Consider the following 23,141-nt stretch of genomic DNA (forward strand, 5'->3'; position numbering starts at 1 on the left):
ATGTGTAAATTCTAGTAGAAAAGTGCTTTTTTCCGCTTGCTGCCCTGATTATTTTTGCATGCTGTTAACTATTTACCATTTTATCCACCAGAAGGGACATATAATGTCATTTTATATGTTTGCAGATAAACATAGCTAGACTGATCAGAAATTAAAACATTTTTAACTGAGTGTAGTAACATGCTTAGGAGTGAATTTCATTTTATTTTCTGTATTTATTAATCGTGATAGTTTTCACCTGTCTGTATTTTTTCTTTGGTAGCGTACTTTCCTTCAGTCTGAAATAATTCCTTAAGCCATGACCCTTAAGAATGAGTGAAGACTGTCTCAGCCTCCAGACTTTCAGATGCTTGAGCAGGGCTTGTTTTCAGCTGACAGCATCTTAGCAATTGGTTTTTCATGATACCTGAATCTAGGAAATTTAAAATTGCATCTCACTTAAGGAATGTCTGGCTTGATTGTGCATGAGTGTTCTTCATAAGGAGATCATCCCCTTTGGATAGTGCCCTTCCGTTCCTGGGACAAGACACCCCATTCCGGGAGGGAAAGGATGGCGGACTATAGCCTTGAATGTGACAGAATTTTTGTGCTCTCGAGCATCGGTGTTTAGATCTGCTTGTTGTAGACTGCTCTGCTGAAGTTCTTGCTTTTCATCCCATGACTGAGCCTCAAACATGTTGCGCATGTTGAGCCACGGTGCCCTGCTGCCCACACAGTATTTAAATTACCTGGTTCCTATAAGCTTTAGTATGTAATGCACTGCCTTCTGCGTCTCTGCTACACAGGCTCCTGACCTGTGGGCCTCAATTGTCTCCTTGGTGATTTCTATTACTGCAGGATTATCTGTGGGACTGGGTAGCTGGAAAATATGTTAGACCTGTAATCTCAGCTGTTCTAAGGACTTCTTTTATATATAGTTATTGTTTTCTTCACTTATCCTGTTATCTGCCAAGTTTGCATTTTACAGGCTGGTATGTGTGTTTCTTACATTCCTTTATGCTGCTTTTTAAGTGAGTTCTGATTGACTTTAGTCTGTCAGGATCTCTGGAGCTTTAGCATTGGGTTTGTAGAAGTACAGTGATGCCCTGAAGGCATTTGAGCAAGTCAAATAGGGCCCTGGGAGGTCACTGACCCGGGCCTGTGGTGGTGCTATCCACTGCCTCATGTTCTCTGGAAAATGCCAGATTTATAAAAGCCATCAGTAAATATGGCTTTGTTGAAAGCTGATTCAGCCATAGACAAAATCTCATTGCCTCCCACAAGGCCAGGTTTGAGTCTTGAGCACCTAGCCTAAAATCTGCAATAGCCTGCGTGGGTCCTGTGAACTCAACGGCAAGAGCCATTGCTGGCCGTACCCCAGGAGGCGGCAGCTACCCTCGCTCAGTACACCTTACGCTTCCCTGGGAACGCCAGTGAGAAGGATCAGAGTTACACCGGCTGTCCCTGCCATACGCTTATTAATCCAAAGGGGGATGATACCTCAGTGACAGCTCGGGAAGCTACCTGGAGCAAATTATGACATAAGTGACTTGAATTGCACTTTGGGGATGCAGTAACCATGGAAACCGAAGGGAGAAACTGTTTCTCAACTTTCAATGCCAGCCTGGCGGTTTAAATCTTCATTAATACTTTGATGTGTTAGGGTCTGAGCACTGTATACAAACTCTTTTGGGGGTAAACAAAAGCACAGAGTATTAATAATAGAGGAGAAGTAAGGGAGTGGTTTTTGTGTCAGCAGAGCCGGGCTCCGATGAAACAGTGCTGATTGACTCGTGCTGCTGCTCCAAGCCAGTGTTTCTTAGACAGTAAAACGATAGTCTGGTTTTGGGTGGTCTCTGCACCAGCTTGTGCCTTGCTAAGTATTTCAGTTTAAAACTAATATACTAACATGTGATCCAGCTAGAGCAGCCTCAAGTACCGGCACGGTTACACGGCTATAAAAGTATTTGGTCTCTTTCAAGCTACAGTGATGTACTGGTAACCACATTAGGAAGTCAAGCTGTTGATTTCTGAAGTGATATAGCTGTACAAAAAGTGTGTGCCACAATTCAGAGCACATTTGAATTCCATGAAAACATCAGCTCAATACTCCATAGCTACCAGAAAAGCAAATAAAAAAAAAAAAAAATTTGAGAGTTTTAGGAAAGGAATAGATGGAAAATATAGTCATGTCATTATAAATTGTAGCAACTGTGTTCAAGACAAAAAGAAGTGTTATTAGGTCTCAGAAACTCCTTGTCAAAGACTGTTGTATTTGGAAAAGGGTATGTGGGACCCAGAGAGCCTGCACAGCATTTGGCTCTCAACATTTGTTGAGTGTTACTAGATAGACAAGTCATGTTAGATTCAAGAAATTCATTGAATTTAAAACTGTCAGAGGCTGCGAGAGTACTTGGGGAGTGCCATATACATTTGCACAGTTCTTACTCATCTCTAGGTGTCAACTTATGGCCCTTGCCGAAGAGAGGCTCCTTGGCTAGATGAACCCAGGTACAGCTGCTTTCATGTTCTTAGCTGGCTTAATCAGGGTATTAATGCGTAAGCAAACATGCCAGATAGAAGTGGTTGTTAATGCTCACCAACGTATATTGTAGGCACTTCTCTGACAAGTGTAGTTCAGCTTTAATTGCTTATAATATTGCTCATTGTGGAAAGTGGTGTCAAATCTTTACTGAGAATTTTACACTAACTTTTTGTTTGTGCAAGTAATAGGGTATTTTCAAAGTGCAGGACTGTGTAGTAGGGATTATTTTTTCCATAAAACTGTTTCTTTTTTCAGACAGAGATGTAGAAGAAGATAAATGAAATGACTCTGCAGATAGTGAATGTATTATAGTATTAATTCTTTTCTGTGAACTGTTGCTAATTTTTTTTTCCACTTCTTTCCCAAATTCCTGGTGCTGGTTCCTGCTGTATCATAATTATTTCTTATACAGTTAATTCTGTTTACACAATTTGCATACAGTAATCTTCAGTTAAAAATATCAATGTAAAGGTGGTTAGAACATTTCCATGTTTGATTTGATTCAAGGCTTCTTGTACCATGTTCCGCTGTCCCTGGCAGTACCTGTTACAGGCGCAGGCCGGCTGAGCCGTGGTGATCAGCAGCAGCCTCGCTGGAGCCTGGAGGAGTGCTCAGAGCTCCACGTGCCTGCTGGCACCGCAGCAGCCCAGACAGCCACACAGGGAGGGGGACGGCCCTTCTGGGGTCCCCGCCAAGTCACAGCACAGGAGAGCAAATGTAACTTAGGCTTGATGTGCTGGGGGCTGTGGTTCTTCTGGCTGTGTCTGTGGGCTCAGGTCAGGGTTTGACTTCTGCCAGAGAAGGTTCTCATATGAAACCAGCACCTAGTTCCAGCTGCTTGGAAGAAATGAGAGGAAAGACCAAGGTGTGCCTGGTATCTGAGGTGGCCCACATGTGCTAGTGACAGTCCAGCCAGCACAGATGCCAGCAGCAGGGCTGTCCCAGAAGCTGTGACTCCAGCCTGTGCTAGTGATGAGGTAAACTCTGCAGATGCCTGAGCGACCCTGTGCCGGTCGCTACAGGGTGCGGAGGCCATGTCTTCCCAGCTTGGCCTCTTGCGGCACTGAGATCTGCCACCCTGTGATTCAGCCACACAGTCTTCTTGGGGTGTGGAGCCTTCTGTGAGCACAAGCCAATGCTAATTTAGTAGGATGCTTACTTTTGTAACACATTCATTGTTAAATGCGAGTTATCCCAAATCTGGTACGACCTCTAGTGTGTTTGATATTTTAGAGTCAGTTAAAATAAACAAACACTGAAGCTAATGTTCCCAGCAATCTGGAGGGAATTAACAGCACTCTGCAAAGGGTCTTTAAATTACTTTTAAAATTCTAATTAGCCCATGACCAGCAGTGAGTGTAGGACAAATTGCCTGGCTTCAAAATGAGACAATCAAAAAATGACCTCAAAGGAAAGCAAAGGGTGGAGGATGGCTGCCATGAAATAAATGAAAATGACCCCATCCGTTTGTTTAAGTAATGGCCTGTTTAGAAGCTTATGTTACACTGCCCCACATTTGCAATGCTCTGGGAGATCAAGAGGCAGAGGAGAAGCTTCAGTGGGATAGAAAGTGGTTTTGACTACTAAAAATGATGTCAATAAAATCCCAGGTACTTAGCTGCAATAAAATTAGCTGGAAACTGGTTTGGAGTGGTTGCTGTTGAAATAATCAAAACAATTGTTCTGCCTTAGACTCTACTTTTCCCACAATTACTTTACTTTCCCCTATTCATATATAAACCAACAGAAATTTTACTGGAAGCATTTATGGCTCTATAAATAAACTGTGCCCCTAAAAATTTGGATTCCAAAGGCTTTTTGTATTCTTGATATTTTTCTTTATTGTGGCTGTATCAGCATATGGTATAATGCTCTATGCTGCAGCATGATCCCTCACCCTGGAATTATGCCTGGTGCCAAGATCTGAGATCTTGTTAGGAAAAAGTTTCAATGGACAGATTTTGTCTGTCAATATTTATTACTGTTGCCCTTTCAGAGACCGTCTGCCTCTATTATAGAAAATTGAACCAAAGTGGTGTCAGGCTTGTGCCATAAAACTTGAATAGGAATGTTGGTTTTTTCAGTCTTTGCAATGGCACATGTTTTTTCCTGGTCAGTTTTGCTGGTTTCGTCTTTGTTCTGCTGTGTAACTGTGACCCTCCTGCGATGAAGAATGGGAAAGCAACAAGCTGACCTTGGGACTCCTGGGGTTTTCTGTGTGTTTGCTTCCCTGTAGTAACCTAAGTCCTTCTCCTGAGTCAGGAGAACTGAGTATTACATTCTCCATGTTTTCTAATACGATGTTTTTAAAGTTGCCTTTCAATCATGAAGATGCATCAGAAGATGCTAAAGATAAAACAAGCTGTTACTTACTTTTTTATGCAGCTAACTTCTGTTTAGTTAATAGAAGCCCTCAATTTGTTACATCTCACACATGGCACCACTGGTCTAAGTTTGGTTTAGAGATTTTGATGCTTAAAATGAAAAAGAAGAAAAACGCAGGCATGGCTGTGATTCTTACACGGTGATCACTGTCACAGCCAGAGGACTTCCATCCCCCATTCAGCTCTGTGTAGGGCCATATTGGTATGTAGTGTGGTACAAGACCGACAATCACTAATATGTTTGCTCCTCAAATGTGTGAACATTTTATTCCACTCTGGAGTCTGCTTGCTTTGGTAATGCTGCTAATTTTTCCTGCAGACTGTTCAACTCTGAAGAAGACAGGGAAATGGCACAAGGTCTCTCTGGATCCTGTGAGAACATATACGGCATAGATAATATCTTTGTCATAAAACACTGAATTAAATCTAAGTTAGGGAAGGACTCGGAATTTTTCCAAAGTTGTCTTCACTTCAGCCTAAAAGATTTGATACCACAGATCTCAGACTTGGAAACACTTGGGTCCCTTTGTTGAGATTTCTAGATGTGGGCCTTTGGGTCGCAACTACTGGAAGCTCTCACAGGGCCTGAGGCCAGACTGGAAATTGCCTTTCCCATCTCAGACCACTGTAGAGTCTCCCTTTACGTGGCTCTGCATGTTCGTTAAGTGTCCCCATAGTTCCTCTTCCAAACCTACACGTTTGTGTTTTTTGATTCAGGTGTTTCAAAGCTCATTCCAAAGTGGGCCATTACCTTTCCCATTGCATGAGGCAGCATTTCTCTTCTAAGGGATGAAATTAAAATGTTCAGTCTATTGAGTGATTGGACTGTCTGAATGCTTCTAGGTGTTCTGTAATAGTTATTAATGTAAATTAGCTATATATTTCACTAACTAAGCCAAAACTTACGCTCTGGCTGACTGCTGAAAAAGAAAAAAACTGTCTGAATTAGATCAAAGAAATTAAAATAAGAACCACTCGATGGTAGCAGTTGATGAACTGTAACTAACTGAAAAAAGTCTCTTTCCAGTAGCAAAACAGTAAGGGAGAATCAGTTAGTTTTGTAAATGCTCTGAACACACCATTTGCATTACTCTCCACCATTAAATTGTCTAAACATCCCTAAGGGGCTTGCCTGCATAGTTGCCAGGCTGCATAGCTGGAGTGCATTTCAGCACTGTCCTTGACTCTGACGTTAATTTCCAGGTCCTTGAAACATTACAGGGAGAGCCACAAGGCGGAAGACCTCATGTCTGGCTGTAAATATACCTCTGCTCTATTTTACTGAGGTGAACCTCTGCAGTTTTATTGTATTTTCTCTACCAGACTCAGGCGTCCCCTAGTGGCTGCATGCCACCAAAAGATTTTGGTCTACAGGTTCTTCCCACTGACTCCTCTGGTTTGATTCAGCCATTGCAGAAGCAGCTCAGGCCATAACTGGGGTTGAGCAACGCGCTTTCTGGGGCAAAATTGCTGAGGTTAAATTACTCACTGTCCTTCAGACTTCTTTCAGAGTTTACAGATCCCACGTTCAGTCTGCATTCATTATCCGTTGGACTTGCCCCATATTTAATCTAGGTATAACTTCTTATGCTGAGTACTTCTTATGCTGGGTGTGTACCCCAGAAACCAAGAATCTCTAAGGACCTAATTCCATTATAGAAGATAAAGTAGAGGCAGATGCATTGTTATCCCTCCATCATACATAGAGAAAGGAGGTGGGAAATGATTTGTTCAAAATGACTTAGGGTGTCCGTGGTCTAGTTAGGAACTACACCCAACAGAACTGGGTCCCAGTTCGGTGCCTCAATCAGTAGAGGGTCTCCAGCTTCCCCTGAGGAGAAGTTCAGATTGAATCCAGGCCGTTTGCTCAACCTGTCACTTGAGAGAATGCTCAAACTGTGCTTATCCTTACAAATCACCAAACATTTTTTCACACATAGAACGAAGTGTTCTTAAATTTCCAATTTCATATGCTATTATTTATAAAGGACAAAATCCCTTCTAAAAATGTTCCCCATTATTTAATATCCTGAAAAAGTTGGGTTTTTCTTCTGGTAGTTGCAAGAATACATTAATTTGTAAGTACTGTTGGGGAAGTAATTTTTATTAAGTGTTTTTATTTCCTGAAAATACCAATATGAAACTATTATGAAAAGAATTTAAATTACATAACTCTCAAAAGCAGTGCCTGAAAAATTTGGTGGGCTTTTTTTAAATGTTCAATATGGTTATTAATGCAAACCAAAACCGGGAAGGGTGTGTGCAAGAAAGGCTAAATAAGTATATATATGTATGTGTGTGTGTGTGTAAAAAAAAAAAAAATCACCAACAGTTTTTCTGTGTTTTGGGATAAGATTTAAAATGACAATGTACAGCCTGGGAAAACAAATTCCTCTGCAGCCCTGGTAATAATATTTCTGTAATACTTTTAATCTTCAAAAGAAGCCTCCTTAAAAAGCTAGGGCAGGGTCTCCCACTCTCAATTAAATCCACAATGCTGGTATGGAAAGACATGTGAAAAGACTTACCAAAGACCATAATGAGTCTTTGGAGGCAGAGGTGCTGAAGTTCAGATCCTTTTCTTTTACCTGCTGTGTGCTCCGGCACTGGCTTCCACTGTCTCAACCTGGCGAGAAGTATTTTAGAAGATATCATTTGGCAGATGGTAATGATTTCTGGTGTAGAAAAATGCCAGAAGAGAAAATAGTTTCCTCAGTTGACTGTCTAGCTTGGGTTCACTCAGTCCAGCATAATTCATCTTAATCTATTCCACAGAGAAAAGTTTTAAAGAGTATAGAAGGGAGATAGGAAAAAATAAACAATATCAACAAAAAAGCCCCAAACCCAAAAAGGGAAGTGATCCTCACGGAGTTGACTTTACCAGTTTTAACGCGGCTTTCCTTCCTCAGGTTCCTGTACAATGACTGGGTTTCTCTTCCAACTGATCCACATAAAAATCTATACTAGCATTCCTGTGATATCAAAGTCATTAGGTTTTTCTCTGCTTACAATAAATACAACTAGAAATATTAAAATATGTCCATAACATAATAGCTTGAAAACCTTCCTTGAACAGTGTCACAGTTGTGCATCATATCACATTCTTTCCTTTCTGTCCCCCAAGCTTTGATTCCATCCAATTTCCTGACTTAGATTTTCATCACCTTCTTGTGGTATCTTTCCCCTTACAACACAATGTCAATGGTAAAACAATTGATACTGGATTTCTCATACAAGAACAGACTCCCACAATCTTGGGGAGTTCAGAGCTGTGTGGAGAGTGAGTCTGAAAGCCTTTGAGTTTGGATTTCCCAAGAGGATGTTGGGTTTTATTTACATTTCCTGTTACCTGGCAGAGATGTCAGTTGGTGTTTTCTGAATTTCTCTTCAGGAGAAAAACAGGGATGTAAGATGTGAACTAAAAGGTACAGTAAATTGTCATCTACTGCCAGGAGGCAGCCTTGTGCTGATCCCCTGTGCCTGTATGCCAAACTTCTCCTGCTCCGTGCTATGCCTGAAAACACTTGGCTGAGGTTTCTTTAAAATCAGATAATTGCCCCTCATGTAATTCCTAAAGCTCTCTTCCAAATCCCCCTCCTCTACCTGCAAGAGTAAATACAAAGCCTTGAAGATGGATGGCCCTTCCACATAAAATCACAGAATCACAGAATGGTAGGTGTTGGAAGAGACCTTTACAGATCATCTCGTCCAACCCCCTGCTTGAGCAGGGACACCCAAAGCAGGGGACAAAGGACTGCATCCAGGTGGGTTTTGAATATTTCCAGAGAAGGAGATTCCACAGCCTCTCTGGGCAGCCTGTGCCACTGCTCTGGCACCCGCACAGGAAAGAAGTTTTTTCTCATGTTTAAGTGGAACTTCCTGTGCTCCAGTTTGTGCCCGTTGCCCCTTGGTCTGTTGTTGAACACTACTGAAAAGAGTCTGGGCCCATCTTCTTGACGTCTCCCCCTTAGATAATTATAAGCATTGATGAGATCCCCCCTCAGCCTTCTCTTTTCCAGGCTGAACAAACCCAAGTATCTCAACCTTTCCTCATACGGGAGATGATCCAGTCCCCTGATCATCTTGGTAGCTCTCCACTGGACTCTCTCCTATAGCTCCCTGTCCTCTTTGAACTGGGAAGCCCAGAACTAGACACAGCACTCCAGATGTGGCCTCACTAGGGGAGAGTAGAAGGGGAGGATAACCTCCCTCACCCTGCTGGCCACACTCCTTTTATGCAGCTCAGGATACCATTGGCCCCCTTGGCCCCAAGGGCCCGGTGCTGGCTCAGGGTCACCTCGCTGCCCCCCAGCACCCCCAGGCCCTTCTCAGCAGAGCAGCTTTCTAGCAGGTCAACCCCTAATCTGTACTGGTGCAGGGGTTTGTTCCTCCCCAGGGGCAGGACCTTGTACTTGCTCCTGTTGAATTCCCTGAGGTTCCCCTGGGCCCAGCTCTCCACCTTGCCCAGGTCTCGCTGGGTGGCAGCACAGCCTCTGCTGTATCAGCCGCTCCTCCCAGCTTGGTGTCATCTGCAAACTTACTGAGGGTGCGCTCTGTATCTTCATCCAGGTCACTGATGACTATCTTGAACAGGACTGGACCAGGTACAGACGCCTGGGGAACACCACTAGTTACAGGCCTATTGATCACAGACCTCTGACCCATTGATCACAACCCTCTGAGCTCTGCTGTTCAGCCAGCTCTCAATCCGCCTCACTGTCCATTTATCTAACCCACACTTCCTAAGCTTGCCTGTGAGGATGGTTTGGGAGACAGTGTCAAAAGCCTTGTTGAAGTCGGGGAAAACAACACCCACTGCTCTCCCTTTGTTGACCCAGCTAGTCATGCCATCATAGAAGGCTGTCAGATTGGTCAAGCATGATCTTCCCTTGGTGAATCCATATTGATTATTTCTAACCTTCTTTTCCTCTACATGCCCGGAGATGACCGCCAGGATAAACTGCTCAGTAACATTTCCAGGGATCAAGGTGAGGCTGACTGGCCTACAGTTTCCTGGGTCCTCCTCCTTGCCCTTTTTGAAGACTGGTGTGATGCTGGATCCCTCCAGACCTTGGGCACCTTTCCTGTCCTCCACGACCTTTCAAAGATGATGGAGAGTGGCTTGGCGAGAACATCCGCCAGCTCCTTCAGCACTTGCGGGTGCATCCCATCGGGGCCCATGGATTTGTGAGGATCTAGTTTGCCTAAATGATCTCAAACCTAATCCTCCTCAACCAAGGGGACGTCCTCCTTTCTCCAGATTTTTTTTGTCACACCTCTGGGTCTGGGATGTTTGAGGGCCAGCCTTAGCAGTAAAGACTGAAGCAAAGAAGGCATTCAGTAACTCCGCCTTCTCTGCATCCTGCATCTCCAGGGCACCCACCTTGTTCAGCAGCACCCCACAGTTTCCCCAGTCTTTCTTTTACTGCTGATGTATTAGAAGAAGCCCTTCTTGTTATCCTTGACATCCCTTGCCAGATTTAGTTCCAAGTGGGCCTTGGCCTTCCTCGTTGCATCTCTGCATACCCTGACTATATTCTCATATTCCTCCCAAGTGGCCAGTCCCTTTTTCCACATACTGTAAACCTCCTTCTTCCATTTGAGTTTTTCTGGAAGCTCTTTGCTCATCCTTATGGGTCTCCTGGCTCCTCTGCTTGACTACTTCTTCACAGGGATGCACTGATCTTGAGCTTGGAGAAAGTGGTACTTGAATATTGACCAGCTCTCTTGGACCCCTCTACCTTCTGGAGCCCTGACCCATGGGATTTCTCCAAGCAGGTCTTTGAAGAGGCCAAAGTTAGCTCTCCTGATGTCCAGGGTTCTAATCCTACTTGTTGCCCTGCTTCTACTCCACAGGATCCTGAACTCCACCACCTCATGGTCACTGCAGCCAAGGCTACCCGCAACCTTCACATCCTCAACCAGACCTTCTTTGTTTGTTAGTACAAGGTCAGCAGCACATCTCACCTCATTGGCTCCTCCACCACCTGTGTCAAAAATTTATCCTTGATGCTCTGCAGGAGCCTCCTGGATTGGGTGCGCCTCACCGTGTTGCTTATTGTTGACACAGTAGCTTTTTCATCTGACATTAAACACAGTTAAAGCTGTTAAAGTGCAGGCCAGTGGGGATCTGTGTAAGCTGTCCTTCCCAAAAGGTTGCTGAACCACACCAATCTCCTGTCCTAGACCTGTGCGCCATCTTGCCATAAGAGGTATGGGGATGCACTTTTGTCCTGTCTTATCCTTTTAATGTCAATATCCAGAAGAGTTTTTCATCTGTAGATCTTTCCCTTCCCCCTGTAGAAGAGAATAGAAGGGGGGGAAACCCAAAACAAACCCAAAGCTTAGCAATTTGACTTTACATCATTACAGCAATCTCAGTGGGAGCCATTTGATAAAAAATTTAACAGCCTCATGTTCTTATATTTCCAACACAGGTACCGGAAAGACATTGTTAAATAATGGGCCTGCGTTTCATATGGTTTCTTCCGCACTGTTTAATAAATAAAATGTTCTTTAGATCAATACAGATGTTATTTTGCTGCTTGGAACCATTTATAAATACAAGATGAAGGTAGTTACAGCATAGTCGGTGCATAGTAAGGATAGCTCTTGGGCAGAACACAGTTATAGCTCCACTCACACACAGCAGGTATCAATATAAAATTGGATACGCCAGCATAAAATCACACCATCCTCTCTACAAAGCAACTCCAGATAAGCTGTACTGGGGGAACGAGGGCTGAGTGTGTTTAACACTGTGTTTTGTTCCCTATCAACAATGTCAGCAAAAGAGTTTTGCAGATTTATGTTGATTATTGTATCAGTAAACTGACATATTCCCTTGCTGAAAGGATGTTTGTAAAATGCATGTCTGGTATCTTGGTAATGGAAAATATAGGGGATAGTTCTAATTCTGCCAGCTCATTTCAAGAGATGAATTTTATGCTGCATGCCATGGGTGGAAAGCTTGGACATTGCTGATGATCTGCTTGAGAGGCTATTGTCACAATAATGTTGGTGCAAATAACATTTAAAGTGCTGCTGAGTGAAGGCTGGAAGATATCAGAAACCTGTTTGTAATAATATTTTAACTCTGGGGTACAGCTTGTGCCTTCAAAGTGTTATACAAACTCTGAATAATTAAGCATCTGGGTTGGCAAAGTAGATGTTTTGTGAACCAAGCCTCAGAGAAACGAAACCCCAAGGTCATGGACAGGTTTAGAGGGCTTCCTTTCCTCCCGTATCAGGTATAGGACTTTGACAGTCTGTTGGCAGAAAACCTGACTTTTTGAAGAGGTCTGATTGGTATCGAACAAGGCTGTGTCTATTTTTGATCTCTGCCTTGTAAGTCGTGCTATAAATCTTTGCATGCATCAACAGGAAGAAAGGGGACCAGCCTGTGACAACATCTTAAAAGTTCTCAAGTTTGGCTGCTGCACAGGAGTGTGATGAGTGAACCTAGCGGGGAGGAATGGGAGCTCTGTCTCGTGGACACAGGGGCTGGGTCGGGGAGTGCAGCAGGAAGAGGTGTCTGGGGCTGGGTTAGGGCTGGCCGGGAAAGCACAGGTTGTTACTGGGGTTTTGTTACAACAGTAATTAGACATGCTAGAGTTACGCAGGAACAGTGCCTGTCTTCCAAGTACTTAATTTTGCTATCGATTTTAATTTTCATATTAATTGCCATTAGTTAAACTGATGTAATGAGCCTAGAGTGGCAGATAAAAATGACAATAGGGGTGAGTATGTATTCTGATTCCAACTAGTAAAAGTAACCAGCTTGTTACAGGAGGTCTGTAAGGGCTATCTGCCAACTCCCAGGTAAAGCCTCAACTCATCCTCAGTTTCAGTCTCTTCCTGTTGTGTTTTGAAACCACTGAATTCCTCAGACAAGTAATTGTTAATTTTGGTGCAAATTCCATGCATTCAAACTCAAATCTCCTGTTTTCAAACCCAATTAGGAGATGGTAATTACCTGCGGGATGTGGGGATTTTGTTTGTCTGCAGGGGCAATGAAGATATTTTGCTTGTATATCCCCTTCCAGTTATCAATAAAACACTAGAGCAAACCAGTGTTTTCCTCTTGGTGTTTTCAGGCAGTGTTATGCCAAATGAAGGCAATATTATGAGATTGCATATGTTTGGGAATAATCATGCAAGCTATTAGTAATCATGCTTCACTGTTCTTCAGCTCTGCTTAGCCCCAGCTTTTGTGTGTTCAAGACTCAAGTAGCTGTTTGCTGATTCTCATCACTACCTTTTGGGTGGTGAAGCTGAGGTCATCCGGTCAGTCAGTGATGGAGTCAGAAGATGAATGCAAGTCTCTTGAGTCCCAGTACAGTGATGATGTACTTCTAGGAACTCAGCTGTTCTGAAAAACATGTCTATAACATATGCTCTGTCCTAGTATAAAACAACCACTCCAACTCAAGGACAAGCTGAACAGAGGAAGCATATTGCTTAAGTAGCTGTTCAGTAAAAGAACCTGCAGAACATGAGGAACACTGATTTCTTTTGCAAAGTGCACAGAAGAGTGGACTGGGAGTCTTTCGTGACATAGATAGCACTCAGTTGCCAACCACTCTGTAGGTGAGAAGAGATATTCTCAACTCTTAATATAATTTCTAATAGGGCAGAAAAGGCAGTTGGCAGCTTTTATCTCTGGATGAGGATTTCCTCTTCATCTTCCCCTTTCTAATGGTCCTATCTATGGTGAGGTTGAGAGTGTTAAGGAAGAGAATTGCTCCAGATATGCAGGTGTCTTAAAGAGAACGCTAGCCATCTGGCTACCTATCCGTCTTAAAATAATCTCTTCCACAGTATGTGGATAAACCACTGAGATTGTCAGAACCTATGGTGGTCTTTGCCCTACATAGCAAATTAAGCAGGGTAAATTGGAGCTGCTGCAAACAGCCAAGAAGTTTATACAATTTATTACTGATAAACACCATTTGGACTCATTAGTTTTGTTCTCTTCCTCTTCCTGGACTTGCAGTGAGCTTAGACTTGTGATGAGCCTGGGACAAAGGTAATCATTATTAGGCCCTGAATGAATGTGAATTGAGCAAGAAAGTCACGCCACCAGTTCCTGAAACGGGCCTAAATGTCTGAATGCCAGTTCACACTGTCTCATTACTGAAATGAAAGAACACAAATAAAAACAAAGAGCAAAAGATTTTGTTCAGCTGTGAGATTTCCTGTTGCCCTTGCTTTCAAGCATGCTGGGAATCAGAACAGCTGTTCTCGCCTAGCTCCTGCCATTAGTCCTGGTAAGAGTCAAACCCTGACCCTGGGGATGAAACAGAATAGTTCAGTATTTGGCATGGTGGCTGAGCAGAGATCCATGATGTAGGAAACTGCCTTCACATTGGTTTTATCAGAACCTGTCTCCCCTGGTTTTGCCAGCTAATGTGCAAACAGCACACATGCTTTTGGTACATTGCTGCTCAGAGCCGATATCAACAGAAATGGGAATTGCAGGAGTACCACGCTGGAGAGAATTAGGATTGTTGTGACTCCTCTCCCTCCCTTCACACTTTCCCCAGCTTCAGCTGTGTATTTTAGATGTGTACTGAGGGGCAAAGTCATTCTTTGCTGTTCACCTTCTCCCTCGTGTACATTATGTCTGAGAGGGAGAGTCAAATGACATCTGCACAGTTCAGGGCAGTGTCCTACTGATGCAGAAGACAGCTTCTTACTCCATCTCCTCTGTGTGTCTGTAGGTCAGTCATAACCTGATCTACAGTATATTAAGGTGTCATTGTGATACTGAAAGACTGATTCTGTTTTGACAAGTGGGATAAAGAAATGCAGTGAATAGCAGAGAATCCCAGACATGATCTCGTAATTGAGCAGTTGACAAATATAACCAGAGAAAAATCACAGGTTTTGCTGCAGAAAATAGAGTGGGAGGAATTATTGATATTTACGCAGTGTCCCAACTGGACATGAGATTGGACATAATTATAGCAAATCCCTCTCTGCCATGATGGTTGACTATAAGGAGAACAAACCTTATGCTTGGTGTGCTGCTGCAGAAACTCAATACACAGCCACAGAGGAGATTCTTGGACTGCCTGAGGCACCTCTGGGGTGCAGTAAATATGCCCCTGTCCCTTATTTTACAAGGAAGCATGTTGCTTTTGAAGGCAAGAACTGCCCAGCAGAACAGTACAAATATTTGCCAAAAAGCTTGAGGAAAGAGTGATGAAATTGAGTGCCTCATCTTTGGCTCAGTGAATTCCTTTAAACCAAAGACTGAGTGCATATGGGCCCAGGAACCTCTGAGGAGCCCTGAACTGGGCCAGACAACCCTCCTGGAATGGAGTATCATCAGCTCCTTCCCTGGGGGTGTTCGGAGAAGTCCAAGTATTCACATCAATGGAGGGGCATGTCTCAACTCAGTCAGTCTCCACCATCCAGTAGTTGTCAGCCTGCTCTTATAATACTGCCTGGCTTAGGGCTAAACAGTTAATGTAAATTGATGACAGTAATGAATCAGAGTTCATTTAAACCTGCAGAGGAGGTGGTCTGTTTGTCTCTTGCTCCCTTAAGAGAGGCCAGTCATTCTGCAGGCATGTACGTGGAAGAAGATTGTGTTAAACAGCCAGGTTTAGGAGAGGATCCAGATGCTTAAACATGAAGAGGGCTTTGGTTTTGCACATAGAAAATGCTGATGGGGACATCAGCATCAGTGGAGAAAGGCCCAAATTCACATAACAGAAAAGGCAGTTAAAAAAATAGAATAAACTCCTTCTCTGCTTCTTGAAGTCCTCAAGTCAACACCAGATGCTTTTGTGTAAGTCAAATGCAAGCTACTGATCCAAGCCTTGCAGTAAATGGATTAAGTGTTATGGTCTGTGCTACAAAGAAACTGAAACTAGAAAGTCTCCTTTGGACTGAAATCTGCAGAATAAGAATTATGTAGCAACATTATTGATCCAATAACAGCAAACAAAGAATAATATTAACATGTTCTTGAACAACCCCCAGCTGAAAAAAAAATAAATTTATCATGTCTTATTTGCTACTCAGGTATTAGAAATAATAAATAACAAAAAGGACTGATATGTTAAATATCTTAATGTGGGGCATCTTATTCCTGGAGCTATCTCACTGAATGCAGGGCATAACAAAGGCAGCCATCCGTGCATTTTTGGGATGGCCCCTTATGCCGAATCTCAGGCGGCTGCCACTGTGGAGACAATTTTCAGAAGTAGCCCAGTCTCAAACAGAAACAATGTCTGATTCATATGTTCAAAAGTAAATACAAAAGCTTTTTGCTTTCACCATCAAATGCCTGCTGAACTGTTCAGTACTCTGTTAGTCTGCTGCTACTTGTGTCTGGCTTTTCCCCCTCAGGGAAAATTTTGTGAAGGTCGGCTTGACTGGCAGCTGAAAAATGCCACAGTAGAGTGAGGAGCAAGTCAGCCTGATGCAGACCTTATTTCAACTGCACCTTACTTTATTAAAAAAAAGTAGAGTCCTGAATTTCCAAGACACGCAAACGTAATGGGATTTCTGGTGTATTTAGAGCTGCTGTGCCTCTGGGTCTGTATCTACTCCTTCACCCCAAAGGTTCACCTTTTGAACAGTGGGATTCATCCTGTGTAACTTTAGACATATAAACCAAAAACACCTACATGATACAAAGACGTCTGAAGTTACGTATGTAGGTGTGTGCAGATGAGGTGGATTGTCCTGTATTCCATCAAATGGACAGCTAATATCTGTGTAAAGTATAGGCTTCAAGATTTTATCTGGTCATCCTCACCCTTCATGTGGGCAGTGGTGAAGTAGTAGTGTGAGTTCAGCACGTGTTGTTTTCACATGTACTTTCAGGCCACTAACGCAAATGCTGCCCATGAGTTCATTGCAAACCATCAACTCACAGGTGAATTTCAGCAATATGTTTCTGTCCAAGAAATTAACTTGTAAACACTTACAAATATGAAGCAACACTGCTTGTCTCTGGTAAGACTGGGATAATTTTAAAGCCCTTAGGTCTTAGGTGCCATTTGGGAGTGTTACAGTTACATGTTGAAGCAGGGAAGATCTGAGATGGCACGGATCAGAAGTGGGAGCATTTGCCGTAGTTGACAACCCTAGATTTAGTGTAACATCTGTGATATGATGTTTGAGAATCATGTCCACTTTGTATGCGTCAATTTTTTTATTTGTGAAATAGGAAGCAGCCTTTTCCTTTAAGTGCTTTGACAAGTGAGAAATGTTAAACAAACAAATTGAAACCACTACAGTCATGGGAATATTTCCTTTAACTTCGGGGAGATTAGGTTTATGGCCATTGTATTGTAGTGGCTCAATTAGAAAAAGAATAATGAATTAAAAGGTCACAGCTCTTAAAATTAAAATGCAGGTAAAAGGGTAAAATGTGTGTGTGTGTGTTCCTCTTTAACTGCCCCGAGCATTTACCATTAAGTACCAATGGGAACTCTCCATCCAACAGGTTCACTAATCTCCTTTTAATCTCATTGAGTCCTGAACATTTTCTGGAAAACATTTTTCAGAACTAATCTGCCCAGGCAGGGCGGGGGAAATGTTAAAACACACAAAAATCTGCGCAACAGGAAATAATGTTAGAAAGCTGTGAAAATCATTTATCCTTTTGAAGTGTAATGGTTTTTAATTTTCTCATGCCCTGATCTCCCTGGCAACAATTTAAAAGTGCATAAGCATTCATGAATCAAAGCCGTTCACGTCTGCATTTTTAATTATGTGTCATTGGATTGAAACTTTCCCTTTGATCTTTGCATTTAAAGGGATTTACAATTTAATGATTACAATCCCCCTTCCCCCCAAAGTCTATGCTTGTTATTGAGCAATGTCACAAAGGGGTCACTGTTGGACGGGGGAAGACAGTTTTGTTGAAGATGTTATAAGCGTGTCTGAAACCTGCCTTATGCTCTGACTCATGGAGAAGATCCCTGTGTGATGATGGGGCTTCCCAATGGCGGTGACTCCAGGCCTTTTGCTCTAGGCAAGACATTTAAAAACAAAGTGAGATAAAATAGAGAACCAAAATAACCTGGTTGCCCATTATTAGTCCTGTGCTCTAGGCAGCTGCCTCTCTTGCCCTGTGTAATGACTTCAGAGCCATGTAGGGTGGGCACCATGACAAATGGAGGTAGAAACCTCCTAGCTGTGAGGGTAGTCGGAAGCCGTGAATGGCTTTGAGGTCAATGGAGCAGTTTGTCCTTGCCAGCAGAAATCAAGCAAACAGAAGCACTTTAAGACTTTGATTCAAGCTGGGGAAAACACACAGCTATTTCATTGTGCCAGATTGGGAGAACAAGCTCCAAGGAGTTCAGCAGGGGAAAAAGAAAGCCTTGTGGTTAAAACACAGGTTAGGAGTAGGGGTGTCATACTGCCTGGGTGGGGGAGAAAGGGCTGGTGGTGGGAAGATGATGTAGTGGGTCTGGAGTGGGGTACAAGTGAGGAGGCCTGGGGAGGGTGACAGCTCTGATGGCTCTTCTGGGTAGCACAGGGCTGCAGTGAAAGGAGGAGTGAAATCCGTACAAAGTATGGAGGCGCTGCAGCTGTGAACACCGTATAGGTTGTTAAAAGGAGTGGATGACCTTGGTGAAGTAGCTTGACATCTTTCTTTTCTCATGAGGCTCATAAATGCCCAAATACATCCTATGCGTGTGCGGCAATATCTCCTCCTCACCACAAAAAAGACTGTCATGCTCACCGCTGGCATTAAAAGATGTCAACAGCTTCCCATTAGATGTGTGTGTGCGTGTGTGACTTGATGCAATGTGTAGCACATGCTAGGTACTCTCTAATGGATCATTCTTTCAAAGCTTTTTGCTAGATATTTAATTTTCTTGCTGAATAACAGTTTAAAGGTCATGTGGATTGGTGACACATGCAAAATGAGTGAATGTTTCTTTTGATGTGCCTGTGCAAAATTAAGGCCTTGCACAGACTGCTTTATATGCACAATGTTATTGTATTTTCCTGTAAAAAATCAATAAAAAAAGTATTAAACTAAAAACCCTGAGCAGAATATTTTATGTCTTATTAAGCTACTTATGGGTTCAGCTAGAATAGCAAGGGTCCTATTAATCAATGCTTTAAGTTGACTCCATGGTGAGTTGATGAGTTGAAAAATTTGTTAAGATCCCTTTTTGTCTCTCTTTAGAGGGTCTTAATGTGGTAGATTTTGTGAAGTGAGCATACGTTTGTGCCATTAGCAAGAAGTTAACATTGCATGATTTAACACTAGAAACACCATTTATTGAGCTTATACTTAAAAAAAAAAAAAAGAGCTGGTGTTTTCACTGAAATGTGCCCTATGATGATCCAATTTTACAATCATTTTCTCAGATGAAAAAATTCATGGTTATGCTATTGACAGCTGCTGTTAAATTGCTCCAGATGGGATTACACTAGAGGTAGACTACTCATCCACATAAAGGCTACAGGAAAAGATCCTGACAATTTTAGTCGTGTTACTAAGGAAACAGTCATGCTTTTTAGAGCACAGGTACCATTTATAGTCTAGAGAAGTGCTATAGATCAAGGGTAAACATGAATCAGACTTTGGGAATCAGTAGAGATAGCAAGCAGGTAAGAACCAGGGAGACAGAAGAATGTGTAGGAAAGGAGAAAACTTGGAGCAGAGTCTTGGTTTTCTGTTGGATTTTTTGGTTGGGTTTTTTTTGTTGTTGTTTTTGACTGAATGAAAATATTCATAAGGTATGAGTGAGTAGCAGGAGCAGTGGTTGAATTTTTGAAGCAGCAGCAATCTACTGTTTCTGCCCATAAGATAATTAGTGCCACAGTATAATTAGAGAGGAAAGAACAAAAGGAAGATAAGTCTCACTGAGGGCTTCAGTTTAATTTACAAGGAAGTCTAGGTAAGCAGCTAAATGTAATATACTCCTCTTAAAACATTATAGGTAGGTATTAGATTTTAGTGAGCACATCATCTCTTTGTAAGGGTAGAAACAATGGTTCTGGGAAATACATCCATACCTTTTAAAATCTCTTCTTTAGATTGAATGTCCTTTTTTTAAAATATATTTTATTTAAATACTCTGTGACACTCCTATCGAACTATAACTTAATTCTGTATCCTGAACAGGGTGATGAAAATTTTAATTAAGCAGTAGCTGGGGAAGATTAGTCCATTGCAGTTCAGTCCCTCCTCCAAGCCCTGCACTCCTGCAGTAGTTGGTGCATGGTTGTGATTCTGCATCGCAGAAGTTTCCTTCTGTCACATCTGTATTTGTGTTCTCAGGCACGTTGCCAGTGAGTCCAATATCTGCAAGGATTCAGAAAAGGTGGATCTTGTTTCAAGGGTGGGAAAGGTGATTTGGACCTGACAGATTTGCTTCTTGCTTGCACTCATCTGCAGTACGTCACTCCAGTTGCCATCTATGGCCCATAGGAAATATGTTGTTTGGAAAAGCTCACTAAATCTGGTACTAAAAGCAGGACTGTCTGTGTTGGCAGTGTCAGTAGATGGATTAAGGAAGCAATGAACTTGGTGCCCTGATATTCCTCTTGCCTGCAGAAGCAGTTCTTCGCATAGCTGCTACAATGTGCCATCAACAAGCTGTTGCCAGAATGTCAGATTGTTAGTAATAGGTTTCTAACATTGTCTGCTCTGAGTTGCTTTGTCCTTTGATGTATTAACATGGCATCTTCTTTTCCAGGTTGAAGATATGAAGCATACTGCAAGAAAGCTCAAAGCTGACATCCTTCAGGCTTGGAGCATCCCACATGTGTGACTGTGCTGAACTTCCTCCTGCCAGGATTCCTCTAAAACACTCAGGAACGCGGGTAAGCCACGATTGAGCAGTGGTGGCTCTGTAAAACTTTTCTTTCCCACTTGTGCCTTATGAGCTTTCCTGTTTACTGCCTTCTGCTTGTCTCAATCTTTTGTGGTATTTTTTACATGGTTATGGACTACAGGGGTGTTCAGTATCTCATTTTCTGTACAGATCCTATCAGAAAGATCCTCTGTTTTTGACAGGAATACAAAGAATTATTACAATGGGCTAAAACCAAGTTGATTCCAATAAAAAAAACAAACAAAGAAACAACGCACATTCTGAAAACTAGTCATATAAATTATTCAGCAAATTATTTAAAATAATTAGCACATTTTGTAAAATTATTAAATAGATGTACAGTTTTTGCAAAAAGAAAAACCACTAGATTAATTTTAAAAAACCTAATGCTTAGCTCAGGGTTGCGCTTGTTTCGGTTTTGGTTGTCACGGCTAGAATCGGTGGCACATCAAAGCATCAGCCATAAACCGTAAACAAGGATTCTAGAGTCCTCTGTTACCCAAATGTAACAAAAAAGCCCATTGCTGCTCCAGAGCCAAAGGGAGCAGCAAACAGAAAGGGGGATTCAGATGCAGAAAGAGATACCGTCCTCGACTGGTGGGGGAGACAGCTGTACACCTCCACAAACGTGTCGCGTGGTGGGAGAGTCAGCGTAGCTTTCAGCTGCTGTTACAGAGGAGTAATCCTCCCTCCCTGAGTACTGTACATCTGAGTTTATGGGGCCATATTTTCTTTTTCTGCCTAGATTTGAAGGATTTAGAACAATTATTCAGGCTCCTGAATGTCAGTGAGCTAGCTTGGAGGAATAACTTGGGTTGCCAGACATTGGAAACCCCAGATATATTCCGTGCACAAATCAACTCTGCAGAACATGCGCAGTGAATTCAATGCTGCCAAAACCATGCTGAACTCACTATGGCTGGGCTCTTTAATGCCTGTAGACAGAGACCTCTGTGGGAAGGCCTGGTCACAAACATGACATCTCCCTGCCCCTTCTCTTGTAAACCCATGACAAGAAGAACGAATCAGCCCTGCTGCTGGTGGCTTTAGGCCTTGATCCCACGGGGGCAGAGTTAGAACACCCTGCTCACAGGCAGTCATCTTATGGTACAAATCTCTGAGCAAGTGCAGTAGCACCACTCGAGACCTCTGTGGAGGGTGCTCAGATCTCGTCTTATCTAAGGTTTCCAGTAGTGGAAGTCAAACATCACACTCCAGCCCTGGGTGATGACTTAGATTGATGAAAGAAAATTAAAACTTTCAACTCCCTGCCCTAGAGGGAGAACATAATGATCCAGACCAATCCCACTTACCTCTTTGAAATTATTGTTATCTTTTTAAAGGAAGTCAGTGATTTATGAGATGTTTAGTGGGCAAAAACCTCTGCAAACACTGGGCTGGCTAGGTTATAAATGATCTGTACACAACCTGGGATTTTTCTGGCAATTCATACGCTGTCTGTCTATGACTGGGGCTTCTCTCTCTGAGTTGCAGAGCATACAGAAATAAAAATGATTTGCTGTGCTTGGGTATAGATTAGGCATGGTAATTACTGCATGGAAAGGTACTCTACTTAATCAATGGGCTGATGTACAGCTCATTTGAGATTTCCTCCTTTGCTCCAGCATAAAGGAGAGAAAACAGAAACAGAGGAAGCAAAACTGGCCACGAGGAAAAACATTCAAACTCGTTACTGAAAACTCTGCACTATGAGTTACACAAATGCAAAAAGTACTGAAAATACAGAGGGGAAAAAACCTCCAACACAAGAAAGAATACAAAAAGGACTGACCTGGAAATGCTTTAATAAGAACAGAAAACAAGTATCAGCAGGTAGGTAGAGAGAAACAGAGTGCAAAGAAGCAATGCAACATCAAAATCAGTATAATAGGCTTACTTAGTTACAAGCAGGTTTGAGATACAAACCAATTCACTGTAGAATAAGCAAGAAAGCAACCCAATTTGCAAAGCTAAAGCACTTTCCAGGAGAAGTAGAAGTATTTAGTTTTAAGGGTGACTTGGTTGGTTTTCTTTTGTGGCCTGATAGGCTATAGATAATCGGGGTTGCCCCATGACCTTAGGTTTTTTACCTACGTCATGTGAAGAAGGCTTTCTCATAGAGGTGATGAGCCAAATCTGACAGGAGGCATTGGGAGAAACAAAGCAATTTGGCCAAAGACTTACAACTAAGTTCAGCATTGCTAGGCTACCCTGCTCTGGGTTTGATGGTGGTTATCACTTGCTCATTCTTCCAGACTGCATGTTCTTAAGCAAGCTGCTGACTACTGGTGTTGTCATCCCTGAATTCATGTCTTTGACTGCAAGCACCTGAGATGCACTTCAGCCTGTGCCCATCAAGTTTCTGGTGTTGTTCCTGATCTCTTTATGTATTCTCTGTTAAGATTATAAGCA

The 23,141-nt window shown here is 42.5% G+C and overlaps 1 long non-coding RNA gene across 1 annotated transcript in view; it reads left to right on the forward strand.

The window, feature by feature from the left end:
* LOC142066149 (uncharacterized) overlaps positions 1-20,718 on the forward strand; it is a 49,748-nt gene extending 29,030 nt beyond the window's left edge. Inside the window, exon 5 of the long non-coding RNA XR_012663615.1 lies at positions 20,592-20,718. This is a non-coding gene — a long non-coding RNA (uncharacterized LOC142066149). The remainder of the gene's footprint in view (positions 1-20,591) is intronic.
* Positions 20,719-23,141: the final 2,423 nt, after the last annotated feature.

Source organism: Phalacrocorax aristotelis, chromosome 18 (genome assembly GCF_949628215.1).
Source record: "Phalacrocorax aristotelis chromosome 18, bGulAri2.1, whole genome shotgun sequence".
In the NCBI taxonomy this organism is placed as follows: Eukaryota; Metazoa; Chordata; class Aves; order Suliformes; family Phalacrocoracidae; genus Phalacrocorax; species Phalacrocorax aristotelis.